The following is a 19538-nucleotide window of genomic DNA, read 5'->3' as shown; positions in this document are numbered from 1 at the left end:
CCAAATGGAATGAGCCAAAATTCACATAATGCCACATGGAATGAGCCAAAATTCACATAATAACACACGGATTGATCCAAAATTTACATAATAACACACGGATTGAACCAAAATTTACATAATGCCACACGGAATGAGCCAAAATTCACATAATGCCACACGGATTGAGCCAAAATTCACATAATGCCACACGGATTGAGCCAAAATTCACATAATGCCACATGGATTGAGCCAAAATTCACATAATGCCACACGGAGTGAGACAAAATTAACGTATTGCCACACGGATTGAGACAAAATTCACATAATGCCACATGGATTGAGCCACAATTCACATAATGCCACACGGATTGAGCCAGATTCACATAATGCCACACAGATTAAGGCAAAATTCACAATATGCTTCATAAACATTGACATAGTCCACCAAAGGCGCGCATTAAACATTTACACCATAATGTCCATTACACATTAAGTTACACGCCATTATGTCCATTATGTATTATGCCAAACACCATAATGCCTATTAAAAATTATGCTACAAAAGTGCTGCTTATCTACATGCTCATTGCCAAGGGTTCCATGCTCATTGCGAGAGGTTCCATGCTCATTGTCATGTGGGATTACATGCTTATTGCCAAGGAGGGATACATGCTCGCGGTAAATTGGGGATAGCTGCCGCCATGCAGAAGTGATAGCCACTGACAGTGGCAGAGCCTGGCTGTATTCAGAGCACTGCAGGTCCCGGCTATTTGAAATGATACCCCTTTCACACCAGAAAATGCATTCCCAGGTTGGCCCCTTTTACACCAGCCTAGTCCCTGCATTTTCTGGTGTGAGGGGAGAGAAAACCACCCCTCCCCTTTAACCAGTTATCTCATTTAACCGGCTATATCTTCGGAACCAACTGACCCATTTACATGAGACAAGTATCATATTGAAGAACTTTTGAGTGGGCTTTAAGTGATTTTGGTACAGTGAAACTGGAACGTTTGGTTCCAGAGTAATCTGCCCTCAAAGAACATGAACAGCCATAAAATTACATTTAAAAAATAAAAAAATTGGTTTACACGCAATATCTCAGGAACCGATTGACCAATATGGACCAGCCTGGTATCATATTGAAGGCCCAGCGATTTGGAATTAAAAGAGATCAACCTCAAGCTTCTGTGATGCCAGGGTGGGGGGAACTGGCAGCTTTAGGAACCGGGTGGGGGTCCAAATTGACGGGTCCCATATTATCCTATGGGGAAAAAAAATGTTACAGCTTTGCCAGACGATATCTCCGGTTCCCGGGGGCTAGAGACACGGGGCTGGGCTCGTTGGAAAGCCCTGGTCCTCAGCTACAAAATAAAATGACAGGGGGGGCACGTGCCCGGGTGTCTCCCCCCTGAATCCGCCACTGGGCAGTGTGTACATACGCTACCTAATACGTCTTCAATGGTCACTATTGTAAACAATTTAACATATATCCAATCCCAGTTTGGGAAATTGTAACTCTGATCACGTTCAAAAAAACAACCATGTACTGAACGTTTCAATGTACAATTGGTGAATTATTGCTGGCATCTTTCTCCCTCAGATGGTTAATATTGCATGATTGTTCCTAGTGTGTAGGGACAATATACTCATATCCATCAGAGAGAGTGCATCCCTGAAACATATCGGATGGACCTCATCCAATAAATCATTAAAAACCTTGGGGATAACTAGCATACAAACCACATTTTTTTCACAATATTTTTATGTTATTTGTTTGTGTGTCCATGTCTAGTGCTTATTTTAAAGATTTTTCAATTAAAAGGTAAATCTTATTAAACTTCCATTTTTCTTCTGGTCATAATCCCAGAACATATCCTAAATGTTTTACTAGTACTGACAATCCTTGCATATGTGAGAACTTTGGTGTCACCTTGACTTTGCTCTACATAATACCCTAATTTTTTAAATATAGAAACTATTTAATTAAGAGTGCCCCAACAAAAAGAGAGTCTTTTTTCTTCGTCTCTTTAAATGCCTACAGTATGTTGTAATGCTCACTGCATACATAATGTAAGCCTACATAGAATGTAACCCTTTTGTTATGCTACTCAACACAAGGGGTATTTGTTGTGCAGTCCCATTGTCACAGGTTTATGGGAACTGTATGAAAATGTATGCTTATGAATACTGTGAATACTGGAAATGCTTAAAAATAACCTGTTTGCTATAACTGTCATGTAGACAGACAGGGAAATTAATCTACCTTCACATAACAAGGAAAACAGCATAAACAGTAGTAACTAAAGTATCCACTTGGATTGCCGATTGCAGACTGTGCTATACATATGATCAGGTGCAGACTGGGCCACTGGGCCACAGGGGTACAGGGAGCCAACTCCTCCAGGAATCAGGTTTCAAATTGGTGATTTGAATTACATTTTATGCATATGTTACATTATACTGCACAGAACTGTGATGTATTCTCTACAGTGCATTGCTGTTATTAAGCTGGTACATTGTCAGGGGCGGAATGGCATTTTTCTGGTCGGCTGGTCCAGACCTGGCTCTTTCCCCCCCCCTGGCTGGGTCGCCGCTTCCCCCTGGCTTGGTTTCAGACCGCGTTACCACAGCGGTTAGCGGCCGTGGCGTCCCTTCTACCCATACTAAATATGGCCGTGACTTTGACCTGTTTAAAGATGGCCACGGGAGGACTGTGTGCTTCTGGTACTCTGTCTGCATGTAAGAGTGCTGGGGCCACGTTCTGGATTAATCCCTTGCTTCCTGCACTCAGCTTCTCCCCCACAGCGCGGCAGGATGGACGAGTCGGGGTAAGTGGCATCGTGTGTCTCCAAAACAGCGTGGAAAGAGAAATGGGGGTGCAATCAATTGAAGGATAAAATCAACACTTTTAATAGCACCAATATATATACATACTAGAAGATAGGCTGCATCAGCCTTTTTTTTCATGAACACAGCATCACTTTATTCTCACAGTACAAGTCTTGAAGAAAAGACTGAAAGGTCTTGAAACATTGACCATGTGTACTACCCTGCTTTTCATTATGAATTAAACCAGAAAATACCTTTAAGACCGCGGAGTGCCGCTTTCCCTTACTAGGTCCAACTGGGCCAGGAGGTAACATTTATTGTATGCAATTTTAAGAAGGCACCCCGGCATTTGCCTTGTCGTCCAGAGTGCCGAACAAACCGGATTATATACATATATCAGGCAGGGTCCAGCACTCCCAGTAACAATAATGCAACTTTGCCCAGTGCCCTCACAAGGAAGGATAAGATAAATAGCAGTAATGGTTCGGCACTCAGAACTGTATCCACAAATAATCAGGCTAGAACCATTGTAGATAGACTATCTACAATGGCTTTAGCCTGATTATTTGTGGATACAGTTCCGAGTTCCGCACCATTACTGGGTATCACAACTAGCATATATCGCAGCAGGTGAATCAAAAGAATTTTCTCAGCAAAAAAAGTGATATCTTTCAATACTGGTGAATCAAGTTTTTGACCAGTGCATAGAGATCCACAGGAAGTAGCCAGCAGCAGGGTTTCACCAGAGTGAAACCCTGGTGAAACCCTGCTGCTGGCTACTTCCTGTGGATCTCTATGCACTGGTCAAAAACTTGATTCACCAGTATTGAAAGATATCCCTTTTTTTGCTGAGAAAATTCTTTTGATTCACCTACTGCGATATATGCTAGTTGCACAGGGCTAATATACACCCTGGTGTAACTCTGCGATTAGCCACTTCCCGTGGCTATCTATACACTGATCAGATCAAAAATTACCTGATTTACCGGTTGTGAGACCTATCTGTCGAATTGCCTGCTGTGAACATTCATTTAAATTGCCTGCTGTGATACGTTAAACTCACATCCATTTTGATTCCGAGTATTGATATTTCACCGGACCATTGTATGAAATTATACCTTCAGACTCTATCGGTATAGAACTCTTATAGTGTCTGCTGGCTATGTTATCTGCCCCTGATGAAGTCAGGTTCTGACGAAACGCGTTGGGCTATTCTCCACAGAACTGAACATTACTTCATATGAAGCTGTAAACTCTATATACTATTGTCTGTATCAAGCAGTATTTTACCATTGATTTTTATGTATATTGATATGTATTTGTGATACCCTTTTAAGGGATTTTGTTCATTTTTACATTAAACGGTAAAAACCAGAGTATCTTTGTCTGACATTGGCTAGCGCCCTCTGGAAAACCCCTTTTCTTCCCATATATATATATATATATATATATATATATATATATATATATATACTGCATATGATCTCATGATTCAAGGGTGTCTGAGGCCAGCCCCTTGATTTAAGAGCTCACCCTTGATAACAGAGTGGTAGGTACAGTCACAATCCCTATGTTGTTGTAGTTGTTTTAAAGAATTGTGTTAGATGTAGATGTTACTACTTGCATATTGATTCAGTTGTAAATGATTTATGGCTTCTCCTAAATTGCTTAGATATTCTGTGATAGTGATGGCTAATTAGGTAGTTGTAGACAAACCTATCCACAATTTATAATGGGGGAATATAGCATTACTACATTTGTGTCTTATCACTTTCCAGCAATCCCTATGAATTACTATACATCATATTTACATTGTCTTGTTCTGCAAATGCTGCTCTCCTCTCATACACAGTGCCACTAAATTCATAAATCCACAACTGGTTATAGGATACTGTCTTAGATGTATGGTATTACAATCTCTAATATCCCTTACCAGCAAATCCTCTATGTAGTGTACAGTGGAGCAGCTTTTATTAGAGCTGCTCCTGGCGATACTATCGCCAATCACCACTGCTCATCGTCCACAAGAAGGGGGCGCGTGTGGAGGAGCCGCTTGATGGACCCCTCCGCCACCTCCCCACTGCTCCCCCATAGCTGCCCACACCCCACACTTACCTTGCACGTCTCCCTGCTCGTCTGGCTGAGAGGCACTACATCTGTATTATGCAGTTGTCTACTATATATATTTACATATTAGCTAAGCCCGCTCAAAGCAAAAGTTTCGAAAGCTAGTCTTCTTCATTTTAATTGCCTCTGTGTTTCTTTATGTGTAAAAGAGAAAGAGATGTAGTTTCACTCTTCGCCAGCATATGGTACTGTTTCAGTTACACATGGACACTAGACATATATATATATATATATATATATATATATATATATATATATATATATATATATCAGGTAGGGGGTACTGTTTCTTGTGCTTCTAACCACTGGGTCTTAGATCCTTATTGTAGTAAGTGAGAGAAGTTTTCTTTTTTAGGATAGATTCTCCTTTCACGCACTTGTATCAAACCCTGTGTGACGGGTGGCTGCTTTATTCTCCTGTTGAAATGTTTGTTGTATCATATTGAGAATTTTTTACTAGAAAAAGGAGGTGTCCACAAACTTGGGCAAAATATATTGTGCATACCGTATATAAGTGAATACCGTGCTCATCAAATCATCTTTGTGGCTTTGGTCTTGTGGTTTACCAGGATCCTACCCGGAAGATATAGGGCCTTATTCTGGTCGATGCGTAATTTTCCGAATTCTTTCGGATGGTGTATTTTAGCCATCTGCGCATGCGTGGGCAACGCTATGCGCATGTGCCACGCAAGGTCTCTGTACTTGTTCTTATTAATACCGTACAGAAAAGTGCACCGCATTCACTCAGGAGATATGGGCGCATTATGGGCGTCATTTGGAAGTACACAGGGGTGTAGTTTCAAAGTGGGCTTAACTGGGCGTTAACATGGGTGTACACGAGGGAGTGCACTAATTCTGGTACGTGTATATTCGGACTGAACACCGACTGCAAACGAACCAAAAGGCAAGAAATATGCGGTGTCCATAAGCAAGTAATTCTTTGCGGACACCACTTGGTCATGCGCTAGGCATTCGGATCGCCCAATTAGTACTCCCGCACCTGAACCAATGTCACCTGAACACAATACAATCCACTCCTCTGTGTGTGTTTTTTGAACATTAAACAGTTTATGTGTAAATAGTTTACAATAGTTTTGACTTGCAAAAGGTAAATACTGTATATAGATGTATGTTATTGTAGTGTGCACATCCTTGCAATACACAAATGTACTATAATTGTAGAGCAAATAACATTATCCAAACAACAAAATACACACACACACACACACTGTGTTTATAACTGTTGTTAAGTTTGCTTTAGTATGTGTTAGTAATAATTAGCACATTGTAGAATATTGCATTTGATGTGCAATTATGATATAATATGCATACATAAAACCTAGATAAAGGGGTAACAATGAATAAATAGCACTTCACATGATGTAAGGGTTAATGTCTTTAATGAATGTGGTAGTAATGTGTTTAAGTATCTATTAGGATTTAATTGATTCCAATTAGAAAACAAACACTTTTTAATGAGGTTGCCTAATTGCATAAGTGTGTCATGTGACCGATTTATGAGTTCAGATAATAGTCGTGAGTTTTGCGTTAATACACCGCATCGGTGCGTACGGGCAGGTTCCCGTCCGTTCTGACGCTGTAAGACCGTGCAGACGCTGTAAGACTGTGCAGAATATGTGTGTGTCCACCGCACACGCAAGGTTTGGAAGTCGTCCGTAAACACGCCCTCTTCTTAAAGTGTGAGTCCATCCGAATGCGGAGGACCGGTGGGCGTTTCTTCGTACGATGTCCACACAGCGTGGCGTGCGGTCCACTCCGAAATAATTCGGAAATTTACGCACCAACCAGAATAACCTCCATAGTTTGGACTCCTCATGGATGTCCCCCACAAGTTTCAAAGGCAATCCAGCGGCATTTGCCCTTTAGTGTATTTAAGTAGAGGAAAGAAAAACTCCCATTAAAATTAATGGTGTTTATTTAAAGTGCAATTTAAGTGAAAAAATAAAATAAAACAAAGGCTTACATGAATAATAAGGTGCTGGAATAGACAACAGGTTGCTCTCAATTACAGTGTGTGTATATATATATATATATATATATATATATATATATATATATTCTTGCACTTTGCCGGCACTCCATGTAGTGATGAATCCAACTTGGTGGGTGCACACTTTCAAATATGATACAACTCCTCCAGAAGAAAGGCACTCCACACAGGTATATCCACAAAAAAGCTGTATTGAGGTTACTTCATAAGCCAAGTACTTTCGGAGCCTCCGCTCCGTCCTCAGGGCATGAACCACAGCCAAACAGCACAACAGTAACACATACAGTGTCTCACAGGGGGATGTGCACTGTTTCAGAGCTTGGGGAGTAAGGGGGATGTCTACTGTTTCAGAGCTGGGGGGAGTTAGGGGTGATGTTTACCATTTCAGGGCTTGGGGGGGGAGTGAGGGGGGATGTGTATAGTGTCAGGGCTAGAGGTTGTAAGGGGGATGTGTCCTGTTTCAGGGGTGAGGGGATGTGTACTGTTTTAGGGGTGAGGGGATGTGTACTGTTTCAGGACTGGGGCTGTGAGGGGGAAATGTGAAAATCTGTGTCAGGGTGAGGGGCAGGGTTCAGGGGCGGATCCAGGAGAAAATGACAGGGAGCACCATGATAGGGGATGGGAGTGGGAGTGGGGTGTAAGTGGTGCCAGTGTGCATGCTTAGAGAGTGGAGAGAGAGAGGAGGAGAGCAGAGAGAGGGCAGTAATGGGACTAAAAGTAGGCCCTGGTATTTAAAGTACACAGGCCCACCTTGGTGTCAAACATGAAGGATGTAGTTGTGTGCGCGCCAAAGGCATGCAGGCTCTAGAAAAGGGGGAGTGGCCACTCAAAAGGGGACATGTCCTTGAATGTAGTGTACCACACCATATACCACGTCTTCACATTATTCAACAAAAAAGTAGACCCCATTATACTTGCCAAATTTTACATAATGCCACATGGAATAAGCCAAAATTAACAAAATGCTACATAAACAGGGACATTGCGCGCCATAGGTGCGCCAAAAATGTACCCAGTTATGCTTATTACTATAACGTGTCATAAACACTCATATCAGGGTAGGGGGACACACATAGGTAGGGGGTGTACACAATATCATATATGGGAGGGGGATTAGGATGACACAGTATGTCACAGTCAAATACACTTATAGAAATGTAGAGGGTGGCAGGCATGGATAAACGGGGACAAAGTGTCTCACACACACACACAGATAGGGGTGAAGGGGGTCACACACTCAGAAGAAGTGGGAGTGAGTTTCACAGCGAAAGGGGGTATAAGGGAGGTCAAATAGAGGATGAGCTGTCTCACATATACACAGGGATAGTGGGGACAGGGGGGTCACACATTGTGGTTGAGAGAGGTAGAAGGCATCACACATACACAGAGGTAGGGTGGTACTACAGTAGGTCTCACAAATAGGGAAAAGGGGTACAGGGGGTTACATACTGGGAATGAGGGGGTAGAGGGGGTCACTCACTGGGATGAGGGGGTCACACAAACAGAGGATAGGGGCATATGGAGTAACACTAGTGGGTAGGTGGCTACAGCTGCACTCACCAATCTGTGCAGTGTGCTGCAGGCTCCAGGGTGTCAGTGATAATCCAGTGCCACCTGGCTGGATGCACCTAGTCATCCCCAGGTGATAATCCATGCTGAGGGAGGGTGCAGGGCCTCCTGGTAGGGGGGAGATCCGGAGAGGGTGCATATTATCCTGGTAAGGGGGAGAGGTTGCAGGGCCTCCTGGGTGGAGGAGACAGGGCCCGGTAGTAGTAGTTGAACCCCTGGCTGGAGCAGCTGACAGCCCCACTCAGAAGAGGAGATAAGCGGCGTGTCACGGCGGGGGCAGCAGGATGTAACTGTAAGCACTGATACGCTGCTCTGAGTTTAGCAGCGTGTCAGCTAGTTTTGCAGCATGTGAGATGTTTTAGCCGGGTCCACCCCTGCCGATGCCACCCCGCACTATGCTCTTCTGAAGTTCTCTGATCAGAGCGATTGTCAGCTCAGCTCTTGGAGCCGTATCACATCCATCGCCCCCCGCTACAGTACTTACTTCCCGGCGGCGGCTGGCGGGCAGCAGCTCAAAGGGTGGCCGTGGCACGACAGGCAAGAAAAAAAAAGCGTGAAATGACAGGGGGCATTGTTCTACTTTGTGGAGCAATTTGTACCAGGGTACTGTTGTATGACCTTTCTTGCTCCCCCACCTAATCCTGTTCTCACCCTCTCTCCTCTGGCTCTCTCCCTGTACCCTTTTTCTCTTGACCCTCTCTCACCACTTTAACTATCTCTCTGCTACATGTCTCTTATTTTTTCCACTCTGGTTCCAACCTCTTGTGCTCCCCACTTATGTGTTATGACCACGCCCCCTTTTTGTGACCACGCCCCCTCTCCTGGTGCGTGTGCGCCGAAGGCACACGCAGAATAACATTGCTATCTTTCCATACCCCCACTTCAAAATTTCCACTTTGACCACTGGATTATACTGTATATATGTGCACAAGCATGGCTATCCTTCAAACCTAAAATTTTAAGGTGTCTTGAGAACTGTTTACCAACCTCTCATATGCAAAATAAGGCAGTATGCACATACTACACCTGCTGTAAATGCCCTTGCAGAATTGTTATTGCATCAGTGCTTCGACTGATGCACTAGCTGTGTTTAAGTTGACAATGGACAGTTGATCAGCTGAAACATTTTGCACTAGCTTATTAAATCTGAATTCATCTCGTTAGTATTTTCATTACTTTGTGATTATTTTTAACCTAAAAGGCACCACAGCTATCTGCTAAAACATGAGTTCATTGATTTTTTGTTATTTATGTATTACTTTATCATTGTATGAGAGTAGAATTGTGCATCAAACACTCTTGAGTAGACAAGTGCCTCGGTGCCTGGAAGCCTCAGCTGTTCTTATTTAAAATACAGACCATGAAACAGACAAACCATAGGTCACTCTGTCAGAATAGTTTAGCGCTGAATAAACAGACTCTCTTTCTGAGCACTTTTACTCAATAGCAGTACTGCCAAGTTAGCCCAGCCTTGTGTAGTTAAACTTGTGGCCTTGCGGTTTTCAATAAATCAGTGTGCGAGTCTTTGAGTTTAACCGCTTGTGTGTCTTTCATTTTGTGTTCTGTTTCCATAAAGGTGCTTCAATGTTTGCTTGTACAATTCAGAAAATTGCAATAATACATAATATCCTTATGCTCACAGCCCTACTGTCAATGTAAAGGTGCCCATACACTAGTCCGATCTGAACCAATTTCACGCAATTCCCGACAGATCAGGCCAAGAAAATTGGCCAAATTGGATGTGTTTGACATCCCTGCTTGGGTCTGATGCTAGGTCCTATACGCATAAGACCTGAGCTGGTCAGACCTGCTGCCCATCCAACCTCCGACTTAGCCCCCCTCCCGGCAATGGAGAATGGGGTCATATGTGATACATTGCATGTGAGAGGACTCGGTATGTACTGCATGTGATCCTGCCGCCCGGGAAGATCCTGGGTGACTCATCAGGGTTGGATGGCTATACACCGCTGTGATACATCACAGGAGTGTATGGCCACCTTAAAGTGATATTTTTGTCAAATAAAATAGCTTGGAAGTGTATATACAGTGAATGGAAAGATATGGGTATAACCTCATTGGGAGGAAGGTACTGTATTTTACAGTGTAGGTGTTGGTAGTTGTCACAGTAGACAAAGAGATTGCAGACACAACTGTCTAGATTTTCTTATATCATAGATGAGAGGGATTTATATAAGACATTTTGATTATTTTATATCAGTCATCTAATTTCATGTTTTTATAAGACTTTAAATAAGATTTTGGATTACATTGCCTACAGCAGGCATTCCCAACCACAGTCCTCAAGGCACACCAACAGTGCAGGTTTTCTAGACATCCAGGCTTGAGCACAGGTGAATTAATTAGTATCTGAGTTATTCTGATTAAACCATCTGTGCTGAAGCCTGGATATCATTAAAACCTGCACTGTTGGTGTGCCTTGATGACCGTGGTTGGGAATGCCTGGCCTACAGTATAACTCCACGTTCAATTCAAGTGCAATGGCTTCACAGTGGTTAGCATTACCAACCCTAATGGTGTGGAGTTTATATGGTTTTCTTTGTTGCTCTTGTTTTCCCTGTAGGTGTAGAAGTAATGTGAATTAATAAAGATTTTATGTACAGTACTAATATGTAGTATATATGAACAATCAATAAATTACATCAAACTATAAAAATGGAAGACACTGGGGCTTCTTATTATGTTAGCAAAGCAAAAAAGCACACAAAGGGAAACAAAAATTGTGCTATAGAATTGTCCAGATAGTATTTTTCTCCAAAAAAATTTTCTCTCCAGTAGGTTCCGGAATTTTCTGTATGCGGAAAAAGAGAAAATATACAATGGTATAGTACTGTATGGGTATAATAATTTCCTGTTGTGTCAGTGCATAGCCCAGGAGTTACTCAGTGGCTGTGACAAAAACAGGCTGACTGGGGCCAAAGCTGACATATTATGACATCCCTTCAAATTCTTGGGCACGCCTGTGTTTTCCTAACCCTCCCAGAAAAAGGGTCGGTTATCACCAACAAATGCCAACTTCCTGTCAATCAACTTGAGAAGGGCCATCGATCAAAAAGTAGCTGGATTTTATTATAGGATGGCCTAGCGCATTCATCCTACGTGCTACACGCATGTGCAGTCTATTGAAAATCACTCGTCCTGCGAATGTACAGCCATGTCATCAGGTCTGAATTAGGCCCCTAGGGCCAGATTTACTAAGCTTGAAAAGTGATAAAATAGAAAGGGATAAAACACCTGCCAATCAGCTCCTACCTGCCATGTCACAGGCTGGATTTAAAATATTTTAGGAGCTGTGTGTCATATGAAGTGAAAAGTAAAGCAAAATGGTTAATCAACCCAGTCATGTTAACAACATTACTATATGTTTTTCTAATGAACAGGGCATATTGTACATTTATAATTTTTCACTCCTAGAATTTTAGAAAATCAGAAAAGGGTTATACATTCCCCACTGGGTCTTGTAACTAGTAAATTGAAAATTGAGCACAAGAATAATTTTGTATTGCATCTGTTTTATTATACAGAAAAAGCTGGCAATGCGTTATTCAAAGTTGAGAACAGATTCCAGTAAGCATTCAAGTGACATGATAGAATTCATTTGATTAGACTTTGCACTCAATACAAAACACCTATTGCAGAAAGGTCAGGCTGCATCTGTCTGGCTGTCAAACCAATACCTCTGTGAGTGTTGGCTGCAGTTACTTCTTTTTCTATATATGCTGAAACTCATTATGATCCAAAGTGCTATTTCCAAAATAACTGTAGAAGAAGAGTGTTTTGTCAACTGATTGCTAGTTTGCAGATGCTTTTTTTTTCCTTTTAGAGCCTGATTTTCCGTGCTGAGAGAGAAATAGTTTCTAAAATGAGAATTATTTAACCCCTTTATGTGGAACAGGTTTAGCAAGCTTCAAAAACAAATTTAGCAGCAAAAGGTAAAAAAATATATATAAATAGCTTTGTGAAACCCACTAACTGCATAATCAGGTAGCGTTGTTTTTTTAAAGTGTTGTTTAAATTAGTAGCCATTGTTATGTCTGTCATCGCCTTTCCATGCCCTACTCTGTCCCTGCAGAAATGGTAACAGTCTGTTCACTTAAAAGGATGCAGTGTCCTACAATGTTCCGAACACTTTATTCATTATTAATATCTTGTGCCTCCAACTGGTAGGCACAAGTTCTGTTCTGTTCTGTGTGAAACAAGGAAGCAGAAATAGCAATAAAAATAAAACGACAGTGTATTGGAAAGTTGGAGGGGTACTTGTGGAGTATCACGGCTCCCACGATGTGCATCGTATAGCAAAAGATCGCATGCGATCGCATGCGTTTTTTAACAGAAGAGCATCCAAATGCATTGAAATTTGTATCAAACATGTTCAATGGCCCCCAAATAGAAAGTGTGGCGAGCGCAGCGAGCCACCGAGCCCGAAGTGTGGCGAGCGGACACGGATACCTTCACAGGTATCTGCGTCCCCTCGCGGGCTTCACAGGTGTCCACGTCACCTCGCGGGGCTCGCTGCGCTCGCCATGCTTCAGGCTCGGTGGCTCACTGCGCTCGCCACACTTTCTATTCTCAACTCCACGCCGACGTGGATAGTATGAAAATGTCGTAGGACGCGTACCGCTGCGCTCGCCATGCTTCAGGTTCGCGTTGATAGTGGGGGTGGTACCGCTTCAAAGATGACATTTGGGGGCCATTGAACATGTTTGATACTAATTTCAATGCATTTGGATGCTTTTCTGTTAAAAAATGCATGCGATCGCATGCGATGCGATCGTATGCGATTTTGTAAAAAAATTGGTTAAAAATGGCAAAAATTGCATCCAATCGCATGCCATCGCATGCCACTATATATGGCATGCGATGGCATGCGATGGGAGCCGTGATACTCCACAAGTAACGTTGGAGGAAATAATAGTTGTGTATTCATTTACTAAGATGGGTGTTCCATTGAAATGGGATGTTGCCCATAGTAACCAATCAGAATCAATCTATTATGTTTTAGAAGGTGCTAAATATATAAGAAGTAGAATCTGATTGGTTTCTATGGGCAACATCCCATCTTCATTAGAACTCCTATGTAAGTAAATTTATCCCATAAGTATTGAAACATCTTTTATTCATATTCATATGGGGATACAAACGGATGACTAGTGGTGAGAATGCCGGCAGTGAGAATCTCGATGGAGGGTATCCCAACATGGGACATATAAATATATTTACCCTACCCCTGCCCCCTAACCCTCCCTTCTAGCAGCTTTCCTCTACCTCCCCCATCGCCAAACCCCATCATGCTCGTGCCCTCCCCTAACCCCTGAAACCCACTGCCTACATCTAACACTCTCAGCCTAACCCTATCCCCCCTGCATGGTGCCTATACCTAACCCTCCCTCCTCACAGCGTAACCCTGATCTTCCCCTCCCTCAGCCTAACCCTAAGACCCTCGCTAGTTCCTAAACCTACCCCCCATCCCTAGCCGCCCACCCCGCATACTTGTGAGATGTTGTGAGAGCAGTCAGTATGCCAGCATCGGTAACTTGAACAAGTGCATCCTGACTGCTGGGATAAAAAAGTGCACCCTGTTCATATGTACATATGTGTTCATTATTCTGTTTCCTTAGATGGCTGTGCTTAAAGTGTAGGTGTATAGTATACAGCATACTTGCCTACTCTCCCAGGTCAGCCAGGAGGCTTCCAAAACCTGGACGGGATTTTACCTTTTACTGTATAGAGATTTTCTTTCTAAACAAAGTATGTTTGAAAGATGAAGAAATAAGATAAATACCAATTTGAATGTAGCTTCTTTTATTTCACTTTGCATGTAAACGAAAAGCGACAATTCACGTAAACAGACATTTTGTGAGTGTTGACACCTTCACTATTGTATTACATATAATTACATCAAAATTATTAGAACATACAGGTTCTTAACTTTTGTTAGATACTTACATTGTATGAAATTGTTAAAACCAGAGTTCAGCATCAATTAGAAAACAACATCTAAAATGGATACTTTTTTAATGTAATATATTTGTTCTAGGAAGTTCTGAAGATGAACTGTTCTTTTCAAAAATGTGATGAAACCCTCATAATGCTTTTGCTGATGTAAATATGTTGGGATGCGGTCATTTGGTCTACTGCATTATGGTCGACAGTCATTAGGTCGAATCCATTAGGTCGACATGCTAAAAGGTCGACATGACTCTAGGTCGACATGAGAAAAGGTCGACATGATTCTAGTTCGAAAGGTCATTAGTTCGACAGGTCATTAGTTCGACAAGGTCATTAGTTCGACATTGTCTATGTCGACATTCACAAGGTCGACATGGAGTTTTTCACTGTTTTTTGAGCCAACATGTGCCGACAGGCGGTATTTCATGCCCTACCATCCACTAGGGCGTGGTGGGAGAATAAAATAGTGTGCCGAGCGTAGCGAGGCACCGTGCCCGACGCATAGCGAGCGGATGCAGTGCACTTTAAACTGTGTCCATGTCGACTGTGTTGACATTCAGGTAAAAAAACAGTGAAAAACCCCATGTCGACCTTGTGAATGTCGACATAGACAATGTCGAACTAATGACCTTGTCGAACTAATGACCTGTCGAACTAATGACCTTTCGACCTAGAATCATGTCGACCTTTTCCCATGTCGACCTAGAGTCATGTCGACCTTTTAGCATGTCGACCTAATGGATTTGACCTAATGACTTTCGACCATAATGCAATAGACCAAATGATCCCAACCCAATATGTTATAGTACTGTACTTCAATATTTCTGACATGATGAATAAAACCATAAAGATCTAGGTGTGAGGATTTGGGACTAACTGTATGCTTATCTTTTTTGACAACTGGTTTTAAGGATGTTAAAGTACCTTTATGTGCTAGCTGTGGGTAATATATAGCTCTAGGAGTCCAGAATAACTCAGATAATTCAATTACTACTGTAAGCACAATTCTATGAACATTCCAACTGGACCCGAGACCCTTGCTCATTTGGAGTATACATTTGCTGGCTGAGGGTACTCCATGAGTTCAAAATTACTTGGAGGCTTTCATTATTTTGGTTATGTTACATCTGTGCCGCTACAAAAGAAGGATCTCACCTGGGGATCCTCTTTATTTATTGCACATGGACCCCTCCTCCCTATCATAAGATGCCCCTGATCTAGCCATAAATTAAGAGTCAAACAATATTTACTAATAAAACCTGACCAATACACTTATTCTGTCATTTATCATGACGCTGTAGCAGTAGAGTATGTTTTAATACATGCGCAGAGTAGGATCTGTAATGTGAAATAATCAACATAAAAGAAAGTGAACCACCCCCTCAAGCTAACTTGCAAGATATTCTAAATTACATATGACTTCCTGTTCCAATATAGCACCTCATGCTCCTAGAAGGAGTTCTCTAAGACATTTTTTTTACATGAGTGTAGACAGAAAAATATCCATAGAAATGAAATCAATAATCACCACTTACATTAAACAACAGAATACAGCATTACAGCAAATTTGAATGTGTTCACTGCATCTTGCTATATGATCCCAATGGTTGAATAGAAAATGAACCGCACCATGTGCGCTTAAGACTCACAAGACGCTTGATGCAAATAGTAAAAAGAGAAGTAAAAGGAACAACAAATAATCCTTTTACAGAGTCAGCTGGTTTCAACCTTTTGTAATGTTAACCAATCTACTATAAGCATGAAAAAATAACTCATGTCCCTTATAAATATCCTCAATATGTTATTCATAAACAAAGCCATTTTGTCATAAATGAAAATGCTGCATTTCAATTTAACACCTTGAGGTATATTTATTAAAGTTTTTAGTTATAATAGGTTTGATTTTATTAGATTTCAGATCAATTGAAAATTTATCTTGATCAATGTTGGGTAGCTACTGTAAAACACACATTTACAGTTGTGTCCACATACATCTAGCCTACTTGCTTCTAGTTGTGCCATGCCATGGCATGACTCTATAGCAATGAGCATTTTTCTGTTAAAATGATTTTTATATGCAAAACCGTTCAGATACTTTAGGAACGACAGGCATCTGCATATGAATTGGCTGTATATGCATATGAAATTATATTTATAGTGTTTTCCAGTAAAACACTTTAGCATAGCATTTCGAGTGCAGATACAGCCGCAGTCACACACAGAATATAGGCATGCTACATATCATTTTAATCAGCAGAAGCTGATTGTGTGTCCATTTTGCCAATAACATGCATTGTAATAGAAAAAGTTGCCTGCAAAAATGCTTGGTGCTACCGAGTAACATGGAGCTCACTCATTATATGTAACGTGACTCGTAGCACAAAGTGGATCATTGTATGTGGACACAGCTGTACTAACATTTTAAAATGTATATAAAAATTAACTTGTTAGTAAATAAAATGTGTTTTAGCCCTAGAAAAGCAAATTCTCTCTCTAATGGACGAAACCATTTGCACTATCTTGGCACTTGTTACATCTGCCCAACCTGCAGTGCACATGGTTTTGTCCATTAGAGAGAGAATTTTTTGCAAGTGAACCAGAATCAGGCCCATTGTATTACAGTAAAGATCCGCTTCCTCATTCCTTCTTCTCCTAATCTCATACACACTAATCCAGTCTGTGTTAGACACCAGCACAAAGGATATAATAGACAGAGGGACAGATTCTCTATGCTTCAAAAGTGATAAAATGTAGAGTGATGAACAGCCAGCCAATCAGCTCCTGTCTGACATTTTTCAAACACAGTCTGTGACATGGCAGGTAGGAGCTGATTGGCTGGCACCATTCTAGTGGGAACACAGCACAAACATACACTGCTTCACCTGGAAATAAAACTTTGTGTCTACTAGGACTGGGAGGTGGACGGAGCTTGGGTATTACACAGTGTGGCTGCAAGCTAAAGGGGGTTGGTTGGGGTGGGGTCAGGTATTACCACCCAAGCACAGCTGCAAACTTTTATCAGCAGATAAAAACAATCATACAGTAAGTCACAGCTACAAGCACTTAATGATTTAGTGTGTTGAATATAATATAAATGTAATTGTAGGCAGTCATTGGAGCTTTTAAAAGAGTTTCCCAAAGAGCCTGTATTAGGTGACACTCTGATTTTGGTCCAAATATTACAGGTCTTTAATGGTACATAACTACAGTATGTAGACTGGACACTGACAGCAATACAGAACCATGCAAAGGTTACTGCAAAGTAAGAAACCTTTAGAAAAAATTGAAGTGTTTATAGTTTCTATATCAATTAACAAAATGCAAACTCAATGAACATACGAAAAATCTTAATTAAATCAATATTTGCCTTTAAAACAATTATTTTAGGCACACATGCACAAAGTTGGGGAATTTGTAGGATTATAGTCAGGTATATAGTTAATAGTTTGTGTATCACAAACACACATTCACAGTGACAATAATGACTGCAGTCACCTTTCCCACTCACTTCATCTACCTACTACATTAATGTGCATCCTAATGGTGCCCTAATGGCATCCTGATGGCATCCTAATGGCATTTTAATACATAGTCCTACGTCCTCTTCCTCTGCTCTTTGGTGTTAAATGGTGCCTGGTCATGAATGTGCCTGAATAACGGGCAAGCTAAAATATGCAAGGTCTGAGATTTCCTGAAAAATTATGTTTTGCATCATTTTAAGATCCAAATTTGCTGGGAAGATCCAATGCCAGCCGTCTTTCCTCAGAAACCCTAAGTTCCGGTATGGTATTTTTTTTTACTGAATGCACACATCTTTAATATAAATAAATAATTGATACTGCGTAAGTTACCATACAATCTGTGCTGACTAGCTTGTATTGTGGCCAAGAAAGAATGGTCAGTTACTACAGTATCACCATTTATTCCATCCTGTCTCAACAAACATGATTCCAATTCAACTACTATATATAAATACAGTAGATCCAGGAAGACCCAGCCTAATTGGCTAAACCCTCTTCAGGAAATGTAAATGTCTTCTGTTTTGCTTCATGCCTTAAGCATTGTCCATGAGTGGATTTGTTTTGCTTTCTGATACAGAAGGTGATGTTTAATAGATTGCAATTTTTTTTAAGATTCTGAAATCCCACCACATCGCAGTTTCTCAAATTGCCAATTAAAAAAATCATATTGACTAGTTAATAAGATGCGAATAAGCAGCTGGAAAATGTGATATGGGGCAATATTTGGCACAATTTTATGACCTAGTCATGTGCGAATTTCTGACCAACCGCAATGCGACTACCTTACCAAACAAAACAACACCAACACCTATTGGCCCACCTAAGTCCCCTGAATATGCATCACACACCCTATATAAAGGGTTCTGGTGAAATTTTGACCTGTGAATGGTAGTGAGGAGAGCAGGATGGACAGTAGAGCAAGAAATAGACAAAGACAGACCAGCAGTAACAGAAACAGCATGGTTTCAAGGAGGGCAGTGCCAGGGAGGAAGCAGGAGGAACAACCACAGCAGGAGGAGGCTGTTGCTGCAACCAGCTACAGCAGCATACAGGAGGACCTGTTTGCACACAGGAGGAGCAGGAGGAGGCATAAATGTCTGAGGTAGACTGTCAGGAGGAGGAGGAGGGTGATGGTGGCCAGGATGAGGATGAGGAGGCTGCAGAGGAGGAGAGGGAGGAGGAGGAGGAGAGGGAGGAGGAGAGGGAGGAGGAGAGGGAGGAGGAGATGGAGGGTGACCACAGGATATCATTGTGCCCCTTTTGAACCACCTTCTTGGGAAAGATAATGTGCGCACTAAGATGCTGCACAAGCGACAAATGTGGGAGGAGATTACTGGGGCTTTGAATGCCGTTTGCAACCATAAGTGTAAAGTGCACAATGGGAAGAAGCACTTTAACAACATAAAATGACTCCTGAAGACAAAAATGGCTTCAGAAAAAAATCAGGCAATTCCCACAGTGAGTGGAACCAGTGTGAAAGTTACATACACAGCCCTTGAGGAGAAATTGAAGAGAATAATGTCACCAGAGAT

The 19538-nt window shown here is 41.6% G+C and overlaps 1 protein-coding gene across 17 annotated transcripts in view; it reads left to right on the top strand.

Annotated features, from left to right (window-relative positions):
- The window catches only part of LINGO2 (leucine rich repeat and Ig domain containing 2), a 1326410-nt gene that overhangs the window by 566093 nt on the left and 740779 nt on the right, over positions 1-19538 (top strand). The window lies entirely within an intron of this gene.

The sequence above is a fragment of the Crinia signifera genome, chromosome 1 (assembly GCF_055691185.1).
Source record: "Crinia signifera chromosome 1, ASM5569118v1, whole genome shotgun sequence".
NCBI lineage: Eukaryota > Metazoa > Chordata > Amphibia > Anura > Myobatrachidae > Crinia > Crinia signifera.
The sequence above is the reverse complement of the archived record's forward strand: the minus strand, read 5'-3'. Positions and strand labels throughout refer to the sequence as shown.